The 15,646-nt window shown below is 37.7% G+C and overlaps 1 protein-coding gene across 1 annotated transcript in view; it reads left to right on the top strand.

Moving 5' to 3' along the window:
- Positions 1-1,727: 1,727 nt before the first annotated feature.
- Positions 1,728-15,646, top strand: part of MACC1 (MET transcriptional regulator MACC1) — a 45,588-nt gene continuing 31,669 nt past the window's right edge. Inside the window, exon 1 of the mRNA XM_081101701.1 lies at positions 1,728-1,809. The gene's annotated coding sequence lies outside the window, so the exon portion shown is untranslated. The remainder of the gene's footprint in view (positions 1,810-15,646) is intronic.

Here is a 15,646-nt window from a genome sequence, read left to right as displayed (position 1 = left end):
CTGTGCACTTTTTCCTGTTGCAATTTGACAATAATTTACTTTTTCTTCCAGGATTTGTTGTTATGAGTAAATTGATTGAGAATGTTGATACTAGTGGTCTCTCAGTAACTTCTTTTTTTCTTGGATGTTATCACATTTTTCTTCAGTTTTTATCATTATTTTGAAATATAACTTAGTGTTTGTCAATGAAAGATATTTTTATGTTTATCTGTAGCTCTCCATTTCTAGTAATATTTTAAATGAGTATATGAGTGTAAATGCATATGTGTGTGTGCATGCAAAATGGTATAGTAATTTGTTTTTCCTTCATTATCTTTCTAATAAGTGTATAGGATGTGTTTAAATCAAAACTGCTTTGTAAAAACCTTTTCTAAAAACCTTTTTCCTTTATATATATATAGTTTCATAATTTACAGCTTTCTTATTGATTCATTTTATAGAATACCTAGTGTTATTTATTTCTAAATTTATTTTAAATATTTTCTTAATAAATAAGAATTATTTATTTAAAAATACAGTCTATTTTATTATTAAAAGAAGGTGGTAAGGATTGAAGTGGATTCTGTAGTATTATCTTTGAATGACATTTTATGTACTCTTGACTCACCTCTGTAAGTTCTTCATTCATTGTGTTGTTTACTTCTCATGCTAATAAATGCTCTGTTGTTGCTGGGTGTTTCCCGTTTAACTTGAGCCATTTCATTTTACTAGTAGAGCATGGTTCTGAAGTGGATTGCTTCCTGATGATTATGTGATGATCTCCTTAGTGTTGTTGGAGGGTGTGGTGGGAGAGCAACGGGTTGTCTTCAGGCCAAGAAGGTGCCAGAATGGCCATTATGCTGAACAAGGCAAGCCAAGGCTTTCACCTGTATACTTCACTGCTGTCTCCTGCATTAAATGGCTGCCTCTGACACTCCACACACTCCCAGATCTCTTCATGGTGTAATCCCCTTATGCCTCAGATATCTTTAGCTGGGATGATGCCTACTTTCTTCATGCATCTGAACAGGAGATGGTCAAGTCTGCCAACTCCTTATCTGTGGGCCACATTCCCACCTTCATAGCTAACGATTTTTCCTTCTACTCCCAGTTTCCTTGCGTAAGCTTTGTATAAACCACATAATCTGTCTGTGTCTCAATTTCTTATCTGCAAAAGGAGATAAGAGCATTGGCTACTTTTCCTATAAGATAGTCCTGAAGCTTGATAAGCCGGCATTCTAAAGCACAAGTGTCTAAGGTGATAGGCCCTCTATAAATTCAGATTACTATTATTACCATCCTCTCTTTTTACTGTCAGAAAAATAACTCACATAGGATCTGGTATCTACAGAGGGCTTTGCATTTTTAACGTATTTTATAATGCTCAATAATTTAGAAAAGCCTCTCTCTGCATAGTCTCATCATCATACTTCTATGTACAAAAGATTCACTCAGTGTCCTCTGTAGATCTCTCTTTGTCATGAACTCTTCCTTGTTTTGCCAATTCAGATTATTATCTTTTAGTCCTATTTGGTCTCTCATTTGAATGATTTGTTCTATATCAAGACTGCTTGAGGTGTATGGGATGACTTGGATTTATTCTTCTGATTGAATTAATTGGATAATCTATATGTCATTTGACTTATCAATTGGTGATCCTTATAAAAATCTTGCTTCATTAAAGGTAACTGGAGAGATTAAAGATGAGATTGATATCAGAATGGAGATCTCCATGATAAAAGCTAGGACCAGGGGCAGACTTCAGGAGCTTATCAAGACATGACTACATAACCAAAGGGTGGAGCCTGGACAAAATATTTACTTGCCTGGATAAGCCTCAGTGTTTACATTGGCCGATTGATCCCTTTTCATCCCCTCCCGGCCTCTAGGAGACCAACATCCAATAAACTTGAGTCCGTGGTAGTCCTGCTTTGTTCATTGTTTATATCCTGAACTAGTCTGATACATTTGAGTTCTTTATTCCTCTTGATCTCCCATCCAACGCCTCATTCTAGTTCAGAAAAGCCCCTGGGACTTCACTCAGGCACTAGTTTAATTAGTGCCAGGTTTTTCCCAGCACTCGTGAAAGAGGATCAGACATTGCTTTGATCAATATCTTTTTGGCAATGGTTTGCTTTTCCCGCCACCACTCTCCTCCATGTCCCTGGTATCCTGTGCTCTCGGGGACATCCAAGTATATGTAGTCTTCTTGAGGTTTCTTTGCTAATATCCAAACTTCAGGCCTTCCCGTTCCTTCCTCTACCTGGATGAGCCAGTGTGGTAACTGGAAGACAATCTGCCCTAATGACTTTGCTACTTCAGGGTTTTACTGCTAGAGAGTGGTGGTACCTTCGTATGATCCTTGAAATTTTTAATGTTGAAATGGTTTTTATTAAACAAATATTTCTATCAATGACATTACCTATATGTTCTAGTGGACAAAATAAGCCTATGTATGTAACATAAAAAAATGAAAACAAACAATAAATTGTAGCTTTGGAAGCATTTCTCATAAAAGCCAATATGTTCAAGTCTACAAAAATTGATTCTAACTTTTCAGTGCTTTCCTGTTTCATCTGAAAAATTGAGTATGAAAAATTGTGACTTTGAAATTTGTAGTTCAAATGTGGCTTTAAAAAACTTCATATGGTGTATCTGCAGTTTGTCTGAAATCTTTGTATATCATATAATAACATTATATTTCTTAGTTTTTGTCTGGAAACTTTTGTAAAATAAACCATGCTCTCAAGCTTATTCATTCCTCAGTTTATTGAACGCTGGTACACAGAGACATGTGCAGCTTTTACTAACAGACAATAGAATTTGTTATGTATAATGTTAAAAATCAAAGTCAGGTCAACATTTTAAAATGGTCAAGAAAGAAAAACAAGTTATCACTAAGATTCCACAGAATCTTTATCTTATCTGTGCTCATTAAATATAAAAAATGGAGAGCCATCCAATTCTTTTCTCAGAGGTAAAAAAAAAAAAAAAAAAAAAAAAAAAAAAAAAAAAAGAGAGAGAGAGAGAGAGAGATATTTTAGGGGACAAAACCAGTGGAAAGCAAATCTGAAAAGAATAAAGGACAGCACCTCCCTGGATAGGCCTGGGAGAAGTAGGAAAGAGAAAATAATGTTTGCATCATTGTTGAGTTTTAAAAAATCTTTGGCTGTCTTTAACTTTTAACAAAACACCAAATCATTGACCCCTTTTCAAGAGAAATACCATACTTTTAAACCAATAGTGGGGTTGATTTCTCAACTGTGACAAAAATAAACATCTGGCAATCAGGAAAGTGTTTTTAGAAGATCCATTGTCCCATTTTTCTATATTTATAAAAGGAGAAACTGAAGCTGATCAATAATATTCAAATGTGTACCATGGAAAACTATGCGCTCTGTGGAGTGACAGCAGAGCTCCTCATGAGGGGGAAGTGGTGGTAACAAGGTGAGGGGTGGAGGCTATGCTCCCCTTCCCTTTCTACCAGATGAACTTTGCTCTTATATATTAATTATCCAACTGTATTTAAGTTTTGAAGAAATTTGTTCATGTATGAGAGAATTATGTTTGCAACCATTCACTTAAGTGATTGCTAAGGTCTTTTCAGTTCTAAATTACTGCTAAATCTTTTCAGTTTTCTATGACCATTAATGATAATATATATTGCATATAATACACACATATGCATACATCAACACACTTTGTTATATACAACCTTTCCCCAATATAACTTGAAGTACCCAATCATATAAGTACGTATACATTAAAATTGAAAACCATTAACAATAAAGCTAAGCTTCACATAATAATGTCAAGGTATGGTGATTAGGGAGGAAATTAAATATTCAACAAATAAACAACTGGGATATGGAAAGTTACTGGAAAATGCATAAAAACCTGGCCTAAGTTTCCTTAGTAGCCAAGGTAAAACCCAATGCATGCGAGGGTACTAGTCTTTTATAAGAGAAAACATTAACATTAGGAGGAAGAAACTTTTCCTGTCCTAAACTCTGAGAAAAATTTGCCATACATAGCTTGATATGATGACACAATGGGCAAATTCCCTGACTAAACTTTTACAAAAATAATAGAGAAATTTTATGTATAGTGGCATCTCATCTTTATCATGAGTAAAAACCAAGGAGGTAGTGCTAAGCCATCATTCTGTAAAGGCCACTTTGATAGGAGGCTGGAGTAATATGCTTTACTTTTGATTGGAATTGATTTGGGGATGGGACTACAAGAACTGTATGCTGTGAGCGGTTCGCTGGACCGTGGCCAGAGATGGCATAGGCTCTCAGTAGCACCTGAGTGATTCAGGGTTAAGCTTTTGTGTGCAGTGAAAGCAGTGAGGCCTACTTAAGAGGCTCTTTACACCCCTTCCATGAAGCCAAATAAAAGTGTTCTCCCTGTTTCTCTAATAAAAACTAAGGAGAAAGAAAATGAGAAGGGGAAACGACTTTGTTGTACTTTTTTTCTCAGTTTGAAGAAAAAGAGAAAAGCTGGTTTCCCTGCCTCTGTCATTACTGAGCAGTGTGTCAGAACCTGGTAATTATTTTCCATTTCACTAGTAATATATAAGCATACTTTATCCCTGAAGTTCTTTAGTACTGTGGTTTGTGATTTAATTATTTTTAGCTCATATAGCTAGCATAACCAGGTTACCTTTTGCAGGGATAATTTGTGTTAGTGTGCGTTTCTTTGCTCCTTAAAAGGAGCATATTCTGTTATTTCTTGCTACTTAAGCAGACTACCCCCAAACAGCGGCTCAGAACAAGCATTTTATTATATCTCACAAATAGGTAGCTAAGAGATTTAGGTCGGGTTTGGCTGGGTGGTTTTATGCTCAGTATAGTATGAACTGTGGCTCTGGGCTTGCAGGTGGGCTGGACTGGAGGGTTCAAGATGGCTTCACATTCACCTCTGGCACTTTGCAGGGATGACTAGAAGTGGGGGCTCAGTTGGGACTATCCGCCAGAGCTTTTATACGTAGACTCTTCTACCTGGTGGCCTCAGGGCAGTCGGAATTCTTAAATGGCAGCTGGTTTCACCTAGAGCAGCGGTTCTCAACCTGTGGGTTGCTACCCCTTTGGCAGTCGAACGATCCTTTTACAGGGGTCACCTAAGACAGTGGTTGGCAAACCGTGGCTCGCGAGCCACATGCAGCTCTTGGGTCCCTTGAGTGTGGCTCTTCCACAAAATACCATGTGCGGGTGCGCACGTATAGTGCGATTGAAACTTTATTAAGTTAATTTTAGGGAACGTTGTGGAGTGAAAGAAGATGTAGTGTCGAGGATTGAGAAAGGTATGTTTAGATGGTTTGGACATATAGAGAGGATGAACGAAAGGAGATAGATGAAACAAGTAAACAAGATGAGTGTGGATGGGAGAGTTGGAAGGGGTCGACCTCAGCGAATGTACCTCAATCAGATTGAGGATGTTTTTAGCAAAGGACAGCTTAGGAGTACCCTAATTAAGTTAATAACAATGTACCTACCTATATAGTTTAAGTTTAAAAAATTTGGCTCTCAAAAGAAATTTCAATCATTGTACTGTTGATATTTGGCTCTGTTGACTAATGAGTTTGCCAACCACTGGCCTAAGACCATCCTGCATATCAGATATTTACATTACGATTCATAACAGTAGCAACATTACAGTTATGAAGTAGCAACAAAAATAATTTTATGGTTGGGTCACAACATGAGAAACTGTATTTAAAGGGCCAGAAGGTTGAGAACCACTGACCTAGAGCAAGTTTTCCAAGAGACCTAGTCAGAGGCTCCAAGGCTTTGCCTGATAGACGTGGAAATCCCAGCACATCGCTTTTCTTGCATTCTATTAGTCCAGCAAACCACTAAGGCCAGTCTAGATTCATGGGGAATCTCAATAAGAGGATAGCTAAGAATTGAATTAGAAGTCATATTTAATATACCACAGGCTAATAAATTTTTTCTTACTTGTACACTTCTTGTATAAATTATCTGCTCAACATCATCATCTATTGGTTTGAGTAGAGCATTAACATGGCTTTATGACAGTAAGAAAAGATAGATATAATTTAGTAACTTGCATAAAATTACTAAATGTTCCTTAATAAACTTGAAAAATTATAATTTCTTCAATGGTAGGCTTAAATAAAAACATTAGTTTATAGTAATATATATACATATTATGCATTATATATATTATATCCTCATCTTCTATTTTTATTATTTTACTATTTTAGTTAAATGATAAAAATGAGATGCCAATTATATCAGCAGAAGTCATAGGAATAGGTCTATTGGTCATTCTGTCATTAGAAGTTCACAGACAGGCTTTCAAAAAAGAAAAAGTGCTTATTATTAGGAAAAGGGCTTATGATGAAAATCCTTTCATGCTTCTTGGTTTGACAAAATCCTAACAGATTTTGGCTTCGTTGCTGTTTTGAAGCCGTGACCTTTGCCAGAGTTTTCATGCTTTAGAATTATCTGTGCAGGCTGTAGGGTGGGAAAAGGCACAAGCAATTCCTTTTTGAAAAGAATCAACCAATAGGAATGTTTATTTGTTATACCTTAACTCTTATATTCACTTCTCAGCTTTGCAAAATTTGTACCAAGAAAAAAACTTTCATTTAATGTTAAGATCCAGTAACAATTTGTTAGTTAATTTTTGGCTTTAAATATACTATGCTAAACAATACTTAAAATATTAGGATAAAAATGTGTTGGGTAAAGGAAGTTAAGTGGAAAACCTTAAAATTAAACATTTAATTTGGCATCACTGTAATTATATTTGATGTTCACTAGAAAAAAAATGATTTGGAATACATATATTTGAGCAAACATAAAATGGCCCTGGTTTATTTTTTAGCACTGTAAACCTGGTCAGTTAGATAATTATCTTTCTATCTTTAGAGTACCACTTATTTATTGTTAGTCCATATCCTAGATGTCCTTCTTTTATTATTAAGTCACTTTGGGATACAAAAGACTGGCCTCCATCAAACTAAGAGCTTATTTATTAAAGCTAGTGGGGGCTTATTTAGAATATCACTTCATGCGACTGTCTCTGTGAGCTTGTAAAACAAATAAATGCTTGAAATTAATAACCAAACTGGATCAGGAGTGAGCTATTCAAATATTCACAGAATGAGATCTTGGGATGTATGTAGACTAAAGAATGTAGACATTTGCTAGCTCTCAAAGTATGAATCTGAAGATAATTTAGGAAAGTGAAGATATTTTGTGATTGTCTGTTCTACTCATTTACAATGAGCCACTTTAACCCTCTAATATAGCATTGATTATAATGCAGATTAGAAGGTAGAAGGATAGACATCAGAGTCTCATATACTTCCCTGGATCTCTGTCTGTCTGTCTGTCTACTTGTCTCTGTTTCTTTCCCCCATCTTATGCTTGCAGGCAGCCTGCTTCACTTTGGTCTAGCGCTGACGATGTAATTTAACTGTCACTTCTTGATTATCTTTCCAGAGCTTTTGCACTGTGATTGGCATTTAAAACTGATTTCAGAAAGGAAGGGAGAGGGAAAGAGAAAAACATCAATGGTGAGAGAGAATCATTGATTGGCCGCCTCCTGCACACCCCACACTGGGGATCAAGCCCACAACCCAGGCATGTGCCCTGACTAGGAATTGAACCATGACCTCCTGGTGCTTAGGTCAACTACTAAGCCACACCAGCTGGGCGGTTAGCATTTTTTAAACAAAAGTCAGCCATTCGTGTAAACTACCTGTATGGCAGATTTGCAGTAGATTCACATACTACCTAGAAAACCTTCACAGACTTCTGTTGATTTGTTGCACATTAATTTTGGTCTGTTAATCCAGTTATTTCTTTCTCAATTTTCAAGGGGAAATAAAAATTTATTCAACATTTACTATATAATTATTATTATTTTTTAAAATATATTTTATTGATTTTTTACAGAGAGGAAGGGAGAGAGATAGAGAGTTAGAAACATCGATGAGAGAGAAACATCGATCAGCTGCCTCCTGCACATCTCCTACTGGGGATATGCCCGCAACCCAGGTACATGCCCTTGACCGGAATCGAACCTGGGACCTTTCAGTCCGCAGGCTGACGCTCTATCCACTGAGCCAAACCGGTTTTGGCTACATTTACTGTATAATTATTTATTGAACAGCTGCTATGTACTAGAAACTGTTCTAGGTTCTGGGGATACAAGAGTGAACAAAATAGGCAAAGAAATAAATCTTCACCCTTAAGAAGATTGCATTCTAGTATGGGGAAAATGGGACATAACAAAATAAATTAGCCCCTTATATAGCATATTTAACTGTTGTAAGTGGTATGGAAAAAAATAAGGAAGAGAAATGCAACAATGAATATGTGTTGAGTTATTAATTTAAAATAGGAGGCAAGGGAACTCCTCATTAATGAGGTGCTATTTTAGAAAATATCTGAGATGTTGATGAAATATCTAGTGAAAGGGAAAACAGTAAGTGCAAAAGCCCTGAGGCAGGAATGTGCCCTGTGCTGTCAAGGAACAGCAAGTAACCAGAGTGGCTGGAGTCATATGAGGAAGGAGAAAGACCCTAGACAGGCAACAGGGCCAGATGCTATTGAGTAGGGCCATGTAGACCATATGACTTTGGCTTTTACTTGGCTGAGAAGTCATTGCAAGGTCTTGAACATGGATGAATAGTATGACCTGAGTGATATGTTCTGACTGTTTGAAGGAGAAGAGGGTGATAAGTTGTACTGTGTTTGCTGATAGGTCAAGTAAAATTAGAAATAATAATTTACTGTTGAATTTGGCAATAGAAAGTCATAGGTGACCTCAACAAGAGCATTTCTGGTGGAGTAGGGGGTGGGCAAAAATAATCTCATGGTATAAAAAGAAAGGAAGAAAGTATTTGTAGATAAGGAGAGAAGGGTGTGTGTGTGTGTGTGTGTGTGTGTGTGTGTGTGTGTGTGTGTGTGTGTGTGTGTTGTATGTCTATTTGGCTGCAAAGGGAAAGGTACAGTGAGGTGAACCAAAATCAAGACAGGTTTGGCTGAATTTTTGTTTAAGATGTGAGAAGTATCAGCATGTTTTTATGCTTATGGGAAAGATGTAATAGAGGGGAATAAACTTGTAATGTAGGAAAGATGGAAGAGTATTTTTGATGCATTTTCTCTGAGTAGGTCAGCAGGAATGGCACCTGCATACATGTAGATGGGGAGACTTGGCTGGCTGTGCTGTAAACTCATCCACAGTAATATATAATAATAAAAGCATAATATGCTAATTAGACAGGCCATCCTTCTGGACGAAGCCAGGGCTGCAAGGGAAGCTTTGGTTCCGGGTGCCGGAGGAAGGAAGGCCTACTCCTGAATGAATTTCGTGCATCAGGCCTCCAGTAGGAAAGAAATCTAAATACATGGCTCCAAATACTTCAAGGCATGTGTTGCGAACAGGTGGAAGATCTCTCTGTTGGCTTCTTTTGAAAATTGTTAATAAAATATGAAGCAAGATCAACCGCTTTCTGTATTAGGACAGGTAGGTGGAATGTTAGATTTCACCAATGTATGGTTTCATTAGTTAGTAGGAGAAAGTTGTATAGTATTTAGAAAGTTAAGGAGGCATGCAAGAAGGCAATTTGACTTCCTGTCATTTATGCTGTGAATATAGAAAGAGAAAGTTAGCAGGGAGGCAGGTCAGGTAAGGGGCAGTGAAAAGGTCATAGGATTAGTAGGTTGCTGGATCTATAAGGTGAAAGGATTGCCATGAAATATTAATTCACACTAGAGTCCATCTTCATTTTAAGAATTTTCCTTTGTTCCCATTGTGGTTTCCTATTTATCCTTGTTTTTTATGAATGTCTCCCTCTTTAAAAACTACCTATGATTTAATTATGATTACTTTCTCTGTGTAAAATAATATTTTTATAATCAAATATATCTGCTCAGTAAAAGATGGAAAATATAAAAAAGAATATGAAAATAAGTATAAACGTTCTTATCACTTAAACACAGTACTAGAAATTTTTGAATATGTCATTCCAATCATGGTTCTTTCTCTGATTTGATTAAAACACAATAGTAACCATTCTATGCATTTAATTTTGTACCATGTTTAATTTTTCTCATCTTACCTTAGTCTCATCAGTATGATTCATGCTGTTACATACTTTTATCAAGATTATCTTTACTGACTGCATAATATTCCAATTGAGGTATGTTTAATAATTTACTCAGTTTTATCCACATTACAGTATATTTAAATTATAAGATATTTTACTTGGCTTATTGTATTTCTTTATGCATAATTTTAAAAATTATTAGTTGGATTCCCTAAGGAATCTTTATACGTTTATTCTTTCCTACTTCAAACAGGATAATTCAGATTCTGCAAACCAATTTTCAGACATCTTTGTTTCCTTTATGTGAATCCTTTCAAAATTTCCACATAGTATTTTAATTATTTTCACGGTAGATATAAGCACAGCAGACTAATTTTATGTTTTCAGTATTTGGGCTCCTGTTTATATTATTTTACTCATTTTTCAATATGATGCTACATTTTTTTATGGTGCTCCACCATGACCACAACCATAAATTCACTCAGTGAACCTATCATGTTGTTAAGATAGTAATTTATTTTCATTTTAAGTACTTAGTTCAGTAAATAAATATTTTATATTTATGGACCAATATTTTCTTCTGAAAGTTTCCAGGACCATTTAGAATATTGTCGCTGTATGACTCATTTATATTGAAAAACTCACAAAACATCCAAGTAAGCAGGTCGCTTTGAGCTTAAAAGGATAAAAATGCTTTAAGATTCCAGGGGGTTTGGAGAGACAACATGAGGAAGTCAGGGAGAAACACAGCCTGTGCAGCCAAGGAGCAAGACTTTAAGGAATTGGACCCGCATTATGGATGTAACAGGAGCTCTGGTCACATGGTGGTAATTCTCGTAGTTGTTCCCTCAGAAGATCTTCAAGGCCTTTCACATTAGTGTCTTCAGGGACACTGATTACTCTGCATGTGGTCACTGACAGTATGGACATCAGGGCAAGATTCTCAGGCTTTGGCTTCTGACTGTTACTTTCAGATGGATGATATTGGGTAAATTCATTAATCTCTATGTATCTCAGTTTTCTTAACTGCCAAGTGGAGACAATAATATGTTTTACCGCACAGCACTATTGTGCTGGTGAGAAGAGGTAACAGGTGTAAAGTACTCATAACCCTGTCTGTGCCCAGTAATTGTTAGCTACTATTAATTACTGCAAGTCTAAGTTAATCTACAGTAAACAATCATAAAAATATCTTTCTGCCTTTCTCTTTTACGCCATGGGATCATTTTTCCTATCCCCTACTCCACCAGAAATGCTCTTATAGAAGTCACCTATGACTTCCCATTGCCAAATTCAACAGTAAATTATTATTTCCAATTTTACTTGACCTATCAACAAATACAGTACAGCTTATCACTCTCTTCTCCTTCAAACAGTCAGATCATACCACTCAGGTCATACCAATCATAAATGCAATCATAAAAATGAAGTTGGAATGGCAATACAACATATAATTTAGGTTAGAAAACATTTGTGGGAATAAAGAGAAATACTACAGAAAATAAAGAGAAAACTCAATAAGAAAACATAACCTTTACATATTTATATGGTTTTAGCAACAAAGCTCTGAGCCCATGAAGCAAAAATAGAGCAAATTACAAGAAAAGTTGATTTTACAATTTTAAAATCATGGTTGGAAATTTTATCACACTCAGAGCAGAAACTTATAACCAAATGTGTAAAATAATTACAGAGTACACGTGAACCATAGAGTTTTAAAACTCCATCTAACAGATACAAAGGGACTCAAATTTCATGCATTAAGTTAGTAATTTGTTCTTTAATTTCAGATTCTCAATTTTTTAAGTGAGAAAAAGAAATTGCACTACATATATATATATATATATATATATATATATATAGCTTCAAAAGTCATATTTCCTTTATCTATACTATTGTGATTTTGACATGACTAATTATAATTCTAATGTTCTACTTGTTGGATTTGGAAACTTTCAGTTTTTTAAAATATTGTTTAGCTAAAAATGTTCCTTTAAGTTTACAGGAAATATATATATATATATATTTCCTAGAAAGTCATTGGGCAATAGATTCAAAAGAGAGATACTTATACCATATAAAGATTATGTATTTAAAACCCAGATGCTTTTACTAGGAAAATGCTAACTAGGAGGTATTCTTTGGGATATACGTGTGTGTGTGTGTGTGTGTGTGTGTGTGTTTATTTATTTATTTAGTGAGCTAGAAAATTGCCCCCTGAAGCATAAGAAAACTCTTTTTGCCTAAGCTACACTCAGAACCAAGGCTTATGCTAAAAGCGGGTCTTTACATTGTCTTAATGTCCAAAGTGCCTTCATCTAGATCTTATAATTCTAAGAGAAAGAAGAATCAAGGAGAAAATGAACCCAACGAAGTATACTGAGGGAGATAGTATTTGTCCCAAACTGTAAGAGCAGAGCTGGTCTTAGATGTAATCCCTAGCTATACCAGGAAAAGGTTTGTCATTGATCACCCTGAAATCCCAAGTCTAGGGCAGTGTCTTCACCCCTGGAAGGACTGACTTGTAGAGATGGGCATCTTGAGCTGCCATGTATTTTATTATGTCTAGTAATATGCTTGTCTAAAACTAAACAAAACAAAACAAAACAAGTATATTCCCGTCACTTTATAATTATGATTTGAAGACTCTCTGTCTTCCCTATGCATCAGAATCTCCTGGTAATTTTTATAAAAATGATATCTGGCACAATTCACCATAGCTAAGATTTGGAAATAGCCTAAGTGCCCATCAGTAGATGAGTGAATTAAAAAAACTGTGGTACATCTATACAAAGGAATACTACATTACGGTAAAAAAGGAGGTCTTACCATTTGCAACAGTATGGATGGAACTGGAAAGCATTATGCTAAGTGAAATAAGCCAGTCAGAGAAAGATAAATATCACATAATCTCACTCATTTATGGAATATAATGAAAAACATAAACTGATGAACAAAAACAGATCCAGAGACAGAGAAGCATCAATCAGACCGTCAAACCTCAGAGGGAAGGTAGGGGAGGGTGGGGGTAAGGGGGGGAGATCAACCAAAGGACTTATATGCAAGTATATAGGCCTAACCAATGGACACAGATAACAGGGGGTGAGGGCATGAGTGGGGGAGGGGTTTGGGGGGTAATATGGGGATAAGGACACATATGTAATAACTTAATCCTATCTAATAGAAGAGAAACTTGGTAATTAGCATATGACCGCTACCCTTCCCATTGGCTAATCAGGGCAATATGCAAATTAACTGCCAGCCAAGATGGTGGCTGGCAGCCAGGCAGCTTGAAACTAACATGAGGCTTGCTTGCTTCAGTGATGGAGGACTGTAACGTTCCCCGCCTGCCTTGCCAGCCTCTGAACTTGCAGTTTGAAACATAGTTACAAATATAGATTCTAAACAAAACCCCAGAAACCTGCTTTCAGCGAGCCGAGCCAGGATCTCAGAGCTGGAGTTGATACAGAGTTTCGATTATAGAACCCAAACAAACCAGATACCTGCTTTCAGCAGCAGAGGCCTCAGAGCTGGAGCCAGAGCTAAAGCTGGCCCAGAATAAAAAAAAGAAAAAAAGAAAAAAAGGAGCAGTTGGGAACTTCAGTCACCCGCCAGCCTGAAAACAGCCCTCAGCCCCTCACCCAGACTGGCCAGGCACCCCAGTGGGGACCCCCACCCTGATCCAGGACACCCTTTAGGGCAAACCAGCCGGCCCCCACACGTGCACCAGGCCTCTATGCTATATAGTAAAAGGGTAATATGCCTCCCAGCACCGGGATCAGCGGAGCTGAGAGGCCTCCCGGCGCCGGGATCAGTGTGACAGGGGGCAGCGCCCCAACCCCCTGATCGGCCCTGCTCTGTGGGTGATAGAGGGCGGCGCCCCAACCCCCTGATCCGCCCTGCTCTGTGCATGACAGGGGGGAACTCCCCAACCCCCCTGATGGGCCCTGCTCTGTGTGTGACAGGGAGTGGTGCCACAACCTCCCCATCGACCCTGCCTTGAGTGTGATGGGGCGGTGCCCCAACCCCCCAATCAGCCCTACCCTGAGCATGACTGAGGGTGGCATCGCAACCTCCCAATCCACCCTGCTTTGTGCATGACGGGGGCAGCGCCCAACTCCTCAATCGGCCCTGCTCTGAGCCCGACCAGGGGCTGCACCTAGGGATTGGGCCTGCCCTCTGCCACCCGGGAGCAGGCCTAAACCAGCAGGTTGTTATCTCCTGAGGGGTCCCAGTCTGCGAGAGGGCACAGGCCGGGCTGAGGGACCCCCCCCCCCCCCCCCCCGCCGCCGAGTGCACAAATTTTTGTGCACCGGACCTATAGTATAAAATGAAAAAATTAAAAAAATGATATCTGGGTTCCACACTGTGGTCTTGGGATAAAACTGTACATCTGTATTTTTTTTTTAAGTTCCGCAGTTGATTTTGATGCAAAGGACTAGTTGAGGACCACTACTTTACACTAAACTCCTTAGGGCAACCTGTTAGAGGGCTGGAAGCAAGACCATCACAAGTTCTGGAATAGCAGCAGCCCAAGAGGTCCCGACCTGGCACCAAGTGGTGCTGTGGACACAACTCTGAGGCTCCTTCAGGTTTCTCCAGCTGAACACAAGGAACCCCCCAGCTCCCATGAAGCAGTGTGGGTTTCAGCAGAGGGACACACTACTCCCAACAGTATTTCACTGTTTTAAATAAAAAGGGGAAATGGAGAGGAAGGGAAAGGCAGCGCTCCTTCTGAAAGGTTGGAAGTTCTTTGGGCTGCAAGGTGAGGGGCTCAATCTTTCAGACTGATTTAATAAAATAAAGAAGACAGTGATAGACAGTTTTATTTATTTTATTCCAAATGGTTTCCGTTGCATTTAATTTGCTGTTTTTATTAGAATTTAACACCTGAAATCGAATGAAAAAAAAAATGTAATTTAAACATTAAAATTAGTTATTTCTTTACAACTCAAATATATCTGTCTGTATTTTCTACATAGGGGTTTTAAATATTTAAAAATGTTGTTCAAGTAGAAGGAATTTACATTGACTATTTCACATCCTCAATGTGGGGCCATGTATTTATACCCTATCTGTGTAATCACAGTGACCAGTTACCCTGGTTTTCCCTGGGCTGAGAGAGTTTAGTTTCAAAATGGGGCCATCCTGGGCAAACCCAGCTTGATGGATGATCCCCCTTGATTATGTATTCATTCCTTTGAGCAGCTGTGTTTTCCTGTTATTCATGCCTTTGAGTAGGTCTCAACAACTCTTATTCACTATAATTTTTTTTGCATCCGTAAGTAATATGAATATTTCTGAATGGACCACGTAGATGGTAGGGTTGACAAAGTATACCTCTCAATGTTCCACTGAGAGTATTCTCCTTGGTTATATCTTATTACCCATCTCCCTTTTAGGCTGCAGTCACCCACAGTTGGAACCTCCAAGCCCCTCAGTCAGTTTCCTTTCTCACACAGGAAAATTTTGCTCTCTTAGCTTCCTTCTTCTGACTTCTTTTGCACTTCATCAATCCGTGATACTGTCTTCAAATAAGTGAAATTTTGAAGACTTAATTATCTCTCAGAAAGGAAA

This window comes from Myotis nattereri (genome assembly GCF_964212035.1).
Source record: "Myotis nattereri genome assembly, chromosome: 11".
Classification (NCBI taxonomy): Eukaryota; Metazoa; Chordata; class Mammalia; order Chiroptera; family Vespertilionidae; genus Myotis; species Myotis nattereri.
This window is presented reverse-complemented; position numbering and strand designations above follow the sequence as displayed.